Source organism: Hyla sarda, chromosome 6, assembly GCF_029499605.1.
Source record: "Hyla sarda isolate aHylSar1 chromosome 6, aHylSar1.hap1, whole genome shotgun sequence".
In the NCBI taxonomy this organism is placed as follows: Eukaryota; Metazoa; Chordata; class Amphibia; order Anura; family Hylidae; genus Hyla; species Hyla sarda.
In genome coordinates, this window is record NC_079194.1 from 291,422,727 (window position 1) to 291,435,359 (window position 12,633).

Here is a 12,633-nt window from a genome sequence, read left to right on the forward strand (position 1 = left end):
ATATATACGGATACGTTGTGGCCTGGAGAAACTGAGGCATCTTATTCTCTTGTTATGCTCCTTTATTACCTACAGTGTAAGAATTATTCCGGGTCCATCTCTTCCCCCCCCCCCCCAATTCTTTCACGGCTAATAAAACAGATTTTTATTTTATTTTTTTATTTTTATTTTTTTTACTTCAAATCAACTGGTGCCAGAAAGTTTAGAGATGAGCGAACTTACAGTAAATTCGATTCGTCACAAACTTCTCGGCTCGGCAGTTGATGACTTTTCCTGCATAAATTAGTTCAGCTTTCAGGTGCTCCCGTGGGCTGAAAAAGGTGGATACAGTCCTAGGAGACTCTTTCCTAGGACTGTATCCACCTTTTCCAGCCCACCGGAGCACCTGAAAGCTGAACTAATTTACGCAGGATAAATCATCAACTGCCGAGCCGAGAAGTTCGTGACGAATCGAATTTACTGTAAATTCGCTCATCTCTAAGAAAGTTATACAGATTTGTAAATTACTTCTATATAAAAAAAAAAATCTTAATCCTTCCAGTACTTATCAGATGCTGTATACTACAGAAAAAGTTCTTTATTTTTATTTTATTTCCTCTCTGCCGACACCTCTGTCCATGTCAGGAACTGTCCAGAGCCGGAGCAAATCCCCATAGCAAACCTATCCTGCTCTAGACAGTTCCTGACATGGACAGAGGTGGCAGCAGAGAGCACTGTAGTCAGGCAGAAAAGAACAACTCCACTTCATCTGGGGCATACAGCAGTTGATAAGTAATGGAAGGATTAATATTTTTATAAAGAAGTAATTTACAAATCTGTATAAGGCTGGGTTCACATCACGTTTTTTCCCATACGGGAACGCATACGGCAGGGGGGGGGGGGGGGGGGGGGGAGCTGAAACCTCGCGCTCCCGTATGCCTTTCTATGCCCTCCCGTATGTAATTAATTTCAATGAGTCGGCCGGAGTGAAAACGTTCGGTCCGGTCTGTTAATTTTTGCGCTGTATGTGCTTTTTCCCCCGGACCTAAAACTGTGGTGAAACACTGTTTTAGGTCCAGTTGTAAAAGCCCATACGGGCAAAAATGAGCCGACCGAACATTTCACTCCGGCCGACTCATTGAAATGAATTACATACGGGAGCGCATAGAAAGGCAGGTTTCGGCTCCCCCCTGCCGTATGCGCTTCCGTATGGGGGAAAACGTAATGTGAACCAGCCCTATCTTTCTGGCACAAGTTGGTTTAAAAAAATAAATAAATAATAATTTCCACAGGAGTGCCCCTTTTTAGCCTTAGCTTTTATTTCTGCTTATGGTGCATCTGCCAGTTTCAGTTGCAGCCACTAGATGGCGCTGCAGACATATAAATCTGGCCCCAGTGTTTGAGGGATTGGGCTCCTGGGGACAGGGACTGGTGCAGTTATTTTTCCATACTTTTGCCCTCCTGCTGTTGAAAAGCTACAACTCTAAGTTTAAGGCATGCTGGTAGTTGTAGTTCTACAGAAGCTGGAGGATCGCTGCACATATATGACCTACTCCTCCTTATATAATACTGATGTCGGCTGGCCAGGTGGCTTCATGCCCGGAGGAGCTTATGATACACTTTCCTGTAGCCTGGATCAATATGTACATAGGCAGCACCGGAACGTTCTGTTAATCCTGCACATACTTGGCTCTCGGACGTGGAGGAGTCATGTCCTGGTTGCATTGGGTGCTGGTGGCTACAGTCTAAACCTGGTCTCCTAGTCATTCGGGCCCACAGAAGCCTCACTAGTGATTGCAGCAACTAAAATGGTCCTATTATTAGTTAGTACTGTCTTCATTGTCTCAAAGAATACTGTAGATGGTATGGAGAAATCCTCAGGACTCTTGGGTATTGTTAGAGTATCAATGAGCTTATAGATACACACTATAATAAGTTACATACAGAGGGCAATGGCCATATTCTGATCCCATAGAGATGGCAGCAGTATACAGATAGAGCTAGAGGTGTATAACTACTATAAATTCTGATCCCATAGAGATGGTAACAGCAGTATAAAGATAGAGCTGGAGGGGAGGAGGTGTATAACTGCTATATATCCTGATCCAACAGATATAGCAGCAGCAATATATAGATAGAGCGGAGGTGTATGACTACTATAGATCTTGATCCCATAGAGATAGCAGCAGTATACAAATAGAGCTGGAGGGGAGATGTATAACTACTATATAGCCTGAACCCACAGAGATAGCAGCAGCAGTATACATATAGAGCTGGAGGGGAGGTGTATAACTACTATATATCCTGATCTCATACGGATAGCAGCAGTATACAGACAGAGCTGGAGGGGAGGTGTATAACTACTATATATCCTGATCTCATAGAGATAGCTGCAGCCGTAAACAGAGAGCTAGAGGTGACGTGTATTAATACTATATATCCTGATCCCACAGAGATAGCAGCAGCAGTATACAGATAGAGCTAGAGGGGGGATGTATAACAAATATATATTGTGTGATCCCATAGAGATAGCTGCAGCAGTGTACAGATAGAGCTGGAGGGGAGATGTATAACTAATATATAGTGTGATGCCATAGAGATAGTTGCAGCAGTATACAGATAGAGCTGGAGGGGTGATGTATAACTACTATATATCCTGATCTCATAGAGATAGCAGCAGTATACAAATAGAGCTGGAAGCTAGTAGAAGGGATTTCATAGGTGATGCCATCCTGTAGTTCACAGGAAGTCAGCTGACCAAGGACTTACCATTAAGGCCATGTTGACACTTTGGAATGTCCGCACGGAAAATCTCCGTACGGACATTAGAGACTGAAGGGAACCGGCATAATAAAGGACCGCACAGGTTCATTCTTTCTGAGGACACAGTATTGGGAATTTCCGTGCTGGAAGCATCTGGCTCGGAGATTCCGCCATGTACACTGTTGAATTCAATGGGACTCTGCTGCAGCAGAATCTCCGTGTGGAATTCCACATGGAGATTTCCTGAGGTGTGACCATAGCCTCACGTGATTTTCTGCGGGTCAGGCTAGTGATCACATGACCCGGTCACAGTACTGAAACGCATAGATGCAGCTGTGCTGGATCGAAACAAATGGCGCTGTAGGACTAGTGATGGTGAGCGTGCGTCAGGCTGAAACTTCCAGTACCCCCAGTCTATGCTCATGCAGGGGTTAAAGAGCCATCCCTAGCTAATTCTACAGGTGACTCTTTAGGTAATTCCGGGGGTGGAGGTATAAAGACTTTATAGCCTGGAGAAGAAAATATTGTTCTTTGTGAATGAGAGAGAGGGTGGATTGTACTTTGTGGTTATCCGGGGAGTGGAGCCCGTTCATCCCGATCCAGACAGAAAGTGACGGATGAATAGAGACGGCTGTGTGCGCCAATCCTGACCCATCTCCTCCACCATAATCTGCATTACATATCACAGGTGCATTCTGCTCCAGAGGTTTGAAGGGTTGAATTGTGGTTGAAATGGTGCATCATATACTATACCAGTGTTTCCCAACCAGAGTGCCTCCAGCTGTTGCAAAACTACAACTCCCAGCATGCCTGGACAGCTGTTGGCTGTCCAGGCATGCTGGGAGTTGTAGTTTTGCAACAGCTGGAGGCTACCCCTGGTTGGGAAACACTGACCTATACTATATACTACTATATAGTCCAACATGTTGGGAGTTGTAGTTTTGAAACAGCTGGAGGCACCCCGGGTTGGGAAACACTGACCTATACTATTATATAGTCCAACATGCTGGGAGTTGTAGTTTTGCAACAGCTGGAGGCACCCCGGGTTGGGAAACACTGACCTATACTATATACTACTATATAGTCCAATATGCTGGGAGTTGTAGTTTTGCAACAGCTGGAGGCACCCCAGGTTGGGAAACACTGACCCATACTATATACCACTATATAGTCCAACATGCTGGGAGTTGTAGTTTTGCAACAGCTGGAGGCACCCCAGGTTGGGAAACACTGACCTATACTATATACTACTATATAGTCCAACATGCTGGGAGTTGTAGTTTTGCAACAGCTGGAGGCACCCCAGGTTGGGAAACACTGACCTATACTATATACTACTATATAGTCCAACATGCCGGGAGTTGTAGTTTTGCAACAGCTGGAGGCACCCTGGGTTGGGAAACTCTGATCTATACTTTATACTAATATATAGTCCAACATGCTGGGAGTTGTAGTTTTCATTTGGGGCAGCTGCTGACCCACATGCTGTATCAGGGCATGCTGGGAGTGGTAGTTAGTAACTAACTGCAACTCTCAAATTTAAGGAGAAAAAAAAAAAAGTTATAGGGGTCAGAATAGGACAAAATTCCCCCCCCCCCCCGCATATGTGTATCCTGTGATGTCACAGATATATAATTAATTATGCAAATTAGCAAAGGTGGCAATCCTAGATGTGCCTCAAAAGGAAACTTTACTATATGTTCTGTGAGGCCTAGAAATTAGGGGGGCGCTGCCATCATAGGCCTAAACCTGCATAGGCCTGGGATCTATGGGGGGAGATTTATCAAAACATGTGTAGAGTACAAGTGGTGCGGTTGCCCATAGCAACCAATCAGATCGCTTCTTTCATTTTGCAGAGGCCTTGTTAAAAATGAAAGAAGCGATCTGATTGGTTGCTATGGTAGCCACGTTATCTCTGGACAGGTTTTGATAAATCTCCCCCACTGTATACACAGTTCAATCTAGGGTGTAACTCTACACAGTGCGTCTCCAGCTGTTGCAAAACTACAACTCCCAGCATGCCCGGACAGCCTTCGGCTGTCCGGGCATGCTGGGAATTGTAGGTTTGCAACAGCTGGAGACACACTAGTTAGGGTGAGATTTATCAGGACCTGTGCTGAGGATAGGTTGACCAGTCCAGTTGCCCATAGCAACCAATCAGATCCCTTCTTTCATTTTGCAGAGGCCTTGTTGAAAATGAAAGAAGCGAGCTGATTGGTTGCTATCGGCAACTGGCTTCCTCCATGGCCTACAGGACCCTCGGGCCTCGCTCATTGGCGTCTGTAGGTAACGGAGGAAATAGCTGCACAATGAATGACACAGCCCATTGTGTTGCCTGCATCAATGCGGAGCAGGCATCAGCTAGTCTGTGAATTTAAGACAATAAAACAGAGGAAACCACAAATGAGTAAAAAAGCAAGGCTTCCTGAGTCACCGGGGCGCAGACCGCATTACTCTGACGCCGCACACCTTCTCTACATTGTGAGTGCATGTAGTCACCATCATGGAGAGAGTTGTGGTAGGTAACATTAATGGAGCTATTGGCAGATCTGGTGGCTAAGGGTATGTTCACACTGCGGAATTCCGCAAGTAAAATTCCGCACGGTGAACGTTACCATCCATCAGTGTGAATGGGTCCCCGCGAGACCCGTTCACACTGCGGAATTTCAGCAGCGGACAATTCCGCCGCTGAAATTGTTCCACGCAAAGAAAGAACATGTTCAGTCTTTGCGCGGAAGTCCGCGAGCACTGCATAGCCGTCAATGGTGATGGTGCGGTGCTGCGCGGTCCTACGGCCGCCTGCCAGGCTGAATCTCCACTCGCTGAATTCCGCGAGCGGAGATTTAGCTACGGTTCCGCAGTGTGAACATACCCAAAGGCTTCATCAGGCCACCATTATTGGTGTCTATGGTGCGGCCTGCATAGTCGGACTGATAACTCAAGACTGAGGTAGTCATTTAAAGGAAAACTCCAGCCAAAATTAACTTATTCCCTATCCACAGGATAGGGGATAAGTAGCTGATTGCGGGGGGTGCGACCGCGGTCGGACCCCCCGCAATCAGCTACTTATCCCCTATCCACAGGATAGGGGATAAGTTAATATTAGCTGGAGTTCTCCTTTAAAGGGGCACTCCGCTGAAATTATTATTTTTTTTTAATCAACTGATGCCAGAAAGTTAAGCAGATTTGTAAATTACTTCTATTAAAAATCCGTAATCCTTCCAGTACTCATCAGCTGCTGTGTACTACAGAGGAAGTTATTTTCTTTTTTAATTTCCTTTCTGTCTGACCACAGTGCTCTCTGCTGACACCTCTGTCTATTTTAGGAACTGTCCAGAGTAGGAGCAAATCCCCATAGCAAATCTCTCCTGCTCTGGACAGTTCCTGACATGGACAGAGGTGTCAGCAGAGAGCACTGTGGTCAGACTGGAAAGAACTACACAATTTCCTCTGGAGCATAAAGCAGCTGATAAGTCCTGGAATGATTAAGATTATTAAATAGAAGCAATTTACAAATCTGTATAACTTTTTGGCACCAGTTGATTTTAAACATTTTCTTTTCCACCGGAGTACCCCTTTAACACTATAGAGCTAAAATTGTATAGAATACTTGTATTGTTAGGTTTATAGAAAATTGTTTAGGGCTGGTGACCTGCAATTAGAGATGAGCGAACTTACAGTAAATTCGATTCGTCACGAACTTCGCGGCTCGGCAGTTGATGACTTATCCTGCATAAATGAGTTCAGCTTTCAGGTGCTCCGGTGGTCTGGAAAAGGTGGATACAGTCCTAGGAAAGAGTCTCCTTGGACTGTATCCACCTTTTCCAGCCCACGGGAGAACCTGAAAGCTGAATTCATTTATGCAGGAAAAGTCATCAACTGCCGAGCCGAGAAGTTCGTGACGAATCAAACTTACTGTAAATTCGCTCATCTCTACCTGCAATCTGCGCATAGTCCTCATCCTCAGTGAAACCCTTCAGATTACAGTGGACCATAAGTGACAGTGCATCTCACAGAGCTGATCCATAATCCTCACTTTAAAGATTTATGTTGAGCCTCATCCCAGCTAATCCTCATGAAAATAATCTGTAGATAACATCTATATTAGATTTGTTTACCTTCAAAATGTGGTGGTTACAGGACACCCTGTGACCAGTAACCCCCACCCCCTATTTTTCACTTATGCAGTGCAGCAAAGGCTATATTTAGAGAATAATCTAGTGGTTCTTGTGTATGCCCTGTGCTTACCTGTTTTAGCTGTCGTTGCAGGCTTGGGTATTTAACCATACTTATTCCAATGTAATCACTGAAATAATTTTGTAATTCTGCCTACATGATTCCTCTGGCTTTGCGGAGAGGGAATGGAGTCTCATCACTGCACTTCACCCAATGAGACCGACCCAATCACCTGAACTGCTGAGGCTCATAAACTGGTTGGTTTCAGTTCACACTACATGCAGTTTTGATTAATTTTCTTTCTCAAAGCGCTTTTTTTTTTTTAGAAATATTTGCATGAGACAAGAGGGTTTTGACTTATAACAATGTTCGCCTGTCGCTTTTTTTACTGCGTTTGGTCCTGTTTTTGCTGTGACTACTATATATCCGTATCTCACAGAAAAGGAGCTGGAAGGGAAGAGGAGGTGTATAACTATTTAATATATCCTGATTCCATTGAGATAACAGCAGCAGTATACAGATAAAGCTGCAGGGGAGGTGTATAACTATTATATATCCTGATCTCATAGGGATAACTGCAGCAGTAAACAGATAAATCTGCAGGGGAGGTGTATAACTACTATATATCCTGATCCCATAGAAATAGCAGCTGCAGTATACAGATAGAGCTGGAGGGGTCTGGGATCTGCCAGAAGCGATCTTATAGGTCAGTGGTCTCCAACCTGTGGACCTCCAGATGTTGCAAAACTACAACTCCCAGCATGCCCGGACAGCCAGCTGTCCGGGCATGCTGGGAGTTGTAGTTTTGCAACATCTGGAGGTCCGCAGGTTGGAGACCACTGTTATAGGTGATAATGTCATCCTGTAATTTACAGGAAGTCTGCTGACCAAGGACTAGGCTGGGTGTGTACTGATCCTGGCCTGCAGCCTAGTCCTGCCAAGGTGGCACATGTTATGACTCTTTTGCCATCTGCAGTACCATCAGCCAGGCCCCTTGCTGCACTTCCTGTCACCCTCCTGCAACACCTCCTGTCACAACTAACACCCTCCCTCCTGCAACACCTCCTGTCACTGCTGACACCCTCCCTCCTGCAACACCTCCTGTCACTGCTGTCATCCTTCCTCCTGCTGCACCTCCTGTCACCCTCCCATCTGCTGAACCTCCTTTCACTGCTGACACCCTCCCTCCTGCAACATCTCCTGTCACTACTCTAATCCTTTCTTGAAAAAGGGTGAAAAGAACAAAGTGAAAAAAAATATAATAATAAAAATTTGAATTACCCTCTTTTCTAGACAAAATCAGGTAAAAAAAAAAGAACAAAACCCCAACATTGTGGATTTTGATCACACCCCAGAAAAAATTCAATAAGCAGTGATCAAAAATGTAATGCTGTGCAAAAGTGGTACCGATAAAAGCTACAGCGCAAAAACGTAAAAAACTGTGTTCTTGTAAAATTGTATGGCCACCGTACTGCAGCGTTATATCCAAACCTCCTATATCGCTGAATACATAAATTGAATTGCCACTCAGGGGTCTAGCAAAGCCATGTGACGTGTGATCTCCTAGGTGGCGTGTATCAGATTGCGCATTTCATAGGAAAGTATACACTTCTCTGTAATTACCTGTATCTGGGAGTAGCGTGACTGTTCCTGCTATTTGTGTCATGCAGAATGAACTTCAAACACTACAAGATCACCATGAACTGTATCCTCCTCCTCCTCAGCACGACAGGAGCGAAGCTAATCCGCCGCAGGGAGAGTCATTACCTACACACAGCTGTAAAATGTCCTATAAAATGGGGGAAATATAGGAGATCAGACATTATAAATGTGATGACATTAAGGCTATCAATGTATTATTGTTGGGGATTCAACCTCCAAGACCCCAGACAACAAACAATACATGGCCTGTTTATATAGGTGCACTACTATAACACTGACCCTGATGTATAAGAATATCACTACTATAATACTGCTCCTATATACAAGAATATAACTACTATAATACTGTCTCCTATACACAAGAATATAACTACTAAAATACTGCTCCTATATACAAGAATATAACTACTATAATACTGCTCCTATATACAAGAATATAACTACTATAATACTGCTCCTATATACAAGAATACAACTACTATAATACTGCTCCTATATACAAGAATATAACTACTATAATACTGCTCCTATATACAAGAATATAACTACTATAATACTGCTCCTATATACAAGAATATAACTACTATAATACTGCTCCTATATACAAGAATATAACTACTATAATACTGCCTCCTATATACAAGAATATAACTACTATAATACTGCTCCTATATACAAGAATATAACTACTATAATACTGCTCCTATATACAAGAATATAACTACTATAATACTGCTCCTATATACAAGAATATAACTACTATAATACTGCTCCTATATACAAGAATATAACTACTATAATACTGCTCCTACATACAAGAATATAACTACTATAATACTGCCTCCTATGTACAAGAATATAACTACTATAATACTGTGTCCTATATATAAGAATATAACTACTATAATACTGTGTCCTATATACAAGAATATAACTACTATAATACTGCCTCCTATGTACAAGAATATAACTACTATAATACTGCCTCCTATGTACAAGAATATAACTACTATAATACTGTGTCCTATATACAAGAATATAACTACTATAATACTGTGTCCTATATGCAAGAATATAACTACTATAATACTGCCCCCTATATACAAGAATATAACTACTATAATACTGCTCCTATATACAAGAATATAACTACTATAATACTGCTTCCTATATACAAGTATATAACTACTATAATACTGGTCCTATATACAAGAATATAACTACTATAATACTGCTCCTATATACAAGAATATAACTACTATAATACTGCTTCTATGTACAAGAATATAACTACTATAATACTGGTCCTATATACAAGAATATAACTACTATAATACTGCCTCCTATATACAAGAATATAACTACTATAATACTGCCTCCTATATACAAGAATATAACTACTATAATACTGCTCCTATATACAAGAATATAACTACTATAATACTGCCTTTATATACAAGAATATAACTAATATACTTGTATATAGGGGCAGTATTATAGTAGTTATATTCTTGTATATAGAGGGCAGTATTATAGTAGTTATATACTTGTATATAGGAGCAGTATTATAGTAGTTATATTCTTGTATATAGGAGCAGTATTATAGTAGTTATATACTTGTATATAGGGGCAGTATTATAGAACTACTATAATACTGCCTCCTATATACAAGAATATAACTACTATAAAACTGTCTCCTATATACAAGAATATAACTACTATAATACTGCTTCTATGTACAAGAATATAACTACTATAATACTGGTCCTATATACAAGAATATAACTACTATAATACTGCCTCCTATATACAAGAATATAACTACTATAATACTGCCTCCTATATACAAGAATATAACTACTATAATACTGCTCCTATATACAAGAATATAACTACTATAATACTGCCTTTATATACAAGAATATAACTAATATACTTGTATATAGGGGCAGTATTATAGTAGTTATATTCTTGTATATAGAGGGCAGTATTATAGTAGTTATATACTTGTATATAGGAGCAGTATTATAGTAGTTATATTCTTGTATATAGGAGCAGTATTATAGTAGTTATATACTTGTATATAGGGGCAGTATTATAGAACTACTATAATACTGCCTCCTATATACAAGAATATAACTACTATAAAACTGTCTCCTATAAGGATATATATGGTTTTGTTGGTCTGTATATAACTTTGCTGTACAGATTATACTGGGTGTCATTTTCATACCAAATATCCTCAATCTCTGATAATTCTGGTGAGGTATCTGGTGTAATCCTTACCCTGTTGTTTGCTGTTACGGTTTATGGTTATGGTTACGGTATGGTTTTTCTTTACACTGACATCCGCAGAGATAACAGCTTTATTATATGGCTGCACTTACGTCATAGCGCCACATTTTTTCAGCTACTAAGCAAACCGAGAGAATTCTTCAGGTTTATCTCTGCACTTGAAAATAACAATCTCTGAATAGAAATGACAGTAACATAAAAAAAATTAGCTCCCTCGTCATCCTCTCCTGGTAGCCAAAGTTCGTTCCGTTAACCTTTTAATGATTTACCTATGGAAATGCCCCATTATGGTATGGAGTGAATGATGGCCGCCATGTGATGTGCGGGTTGTGACTTATCTGGTCTTAGATCTACATGTGACCGCTCCACATTATACTGTAATTATAACTCACAGCTTCTTAAAGTAATATACAATCTGACATTTTACCAATATAATCCTATATTCCAGGTATTTTTGACCAGTAAAGCATTGTGTTGGTATCTGGAAACCATCAACAAGCAGGTGTGTTGGTAAAGTCAGTTTACACACATACTGTATATATATATATATATATATATATATATATATATATATATATATATATGTATGCAAAGTTTCTCAACACACCACCATATAGGGTAGCGTGCCCTCTGATCAGTTCTGGCTCTGGTTACAAAGTCTCAGAAGCTGATTGGGATTTATGCCAAGTCAGAGTTCTCCCCAGAAGGTAAGAGGTCCCATCTGCAGACAGCTGTTTCGGGGTGCTTGCCCCGAAACAGCTGTTTGCAGATGGGTCCTCTTCCCTTCTGGAGAGAACTCTGACTTGGCATAAATCCCAATCAGCTTCTGAGACTTTGTAACCAGAGCCAGAGCTGATCAGAGGGCACGCTACCCTATATGGTGGTGTGATGAGAAACTTTGCATACTTCTTACCCAGAAAGCCCGCGGAGTGCTAATGGCCTTTTTGAATCTCCATTTTACACCGGAATCGGTGCCTCTCTCTGAGGAAAATACTTGTCCGATGTGTAAATATCTATATATATATATATATATATATATATATATATATCTTAAAATCAAGCATTCTTGTTATGTATCTGTATTATTTTGATGTTTTCATTTTTTACCTTGGGTTGTATTGGGCAAATGTAAAATAAATTCTGTTGCTACGAAGAAACCATAGACAAGCGGATAAGGCTGTTAACTCCTTGAAGGGGGACTCCGCCCCTACACATCTTATCCCCTATCCAAAGGATAAAGGATAAGATGTCTGATTGAGGGGGTCCCACAGCTAGGACCCCCTGTGATTTTTGTGTAGCACCTGCCCCCTAACTTCATGTCTATGCGCCGTGATCTGTAGTTTTTTTCGGTAACATTTTTGTTTTGATGGGACTTTTTGATCACTTTTTATAATTTTTTTTAGGGTATACAAAGTGACCAGAAATATGCAATTTTGGACTTTGGTATTTCTTTTTACGTTAACGCCATTGGCCGTGCGGTTTAAATAACATTATATTTTTATATTTTGGACATTTACGCTCACGGCAATACCACATGTGCTGAGCTACCGGAACTGTCTTTTTAAAATTTTAGATGCCGCAATAAACTTTCATCGCAGCGTCTATGGGGTTAATGCCGGGCAACACCAGGATAGGCGATGTCTGGTATTAGCCTCGGGTCGCGGCGGATGATAGCCTTCGGGATCACCCTGCTATGACGCAGGGTCAGCTCCTGACCCCGCATCATAGAAGAGGAGTGGGACGAGGGCGTACAGGTAT

General features: G+C 41.4%; 1 protein-coding gene across 1 annotated transcript in view; it reads right to left on the reverse strand.

Moving 5' to 3' along the window:
• The window catches only part of ELF5 (E74 like ETS transcription factor 5), a 231,034-nt gene that overhangs the window by 191,956 nt on the left and 26,445 nt on the right, over nucleotides 1-12,633 (reverse strand). The window contains exon 2 of the mRNA XM_056527723.1: nucleotides 8,542-8,707. The gene's annotated coding sequence lies outside the window, so the exon portion shown is untranslated. The remainder of the gene's footprint in view (nucleotides 1-8,541; nucleotides 8,708-12,633) is intronic.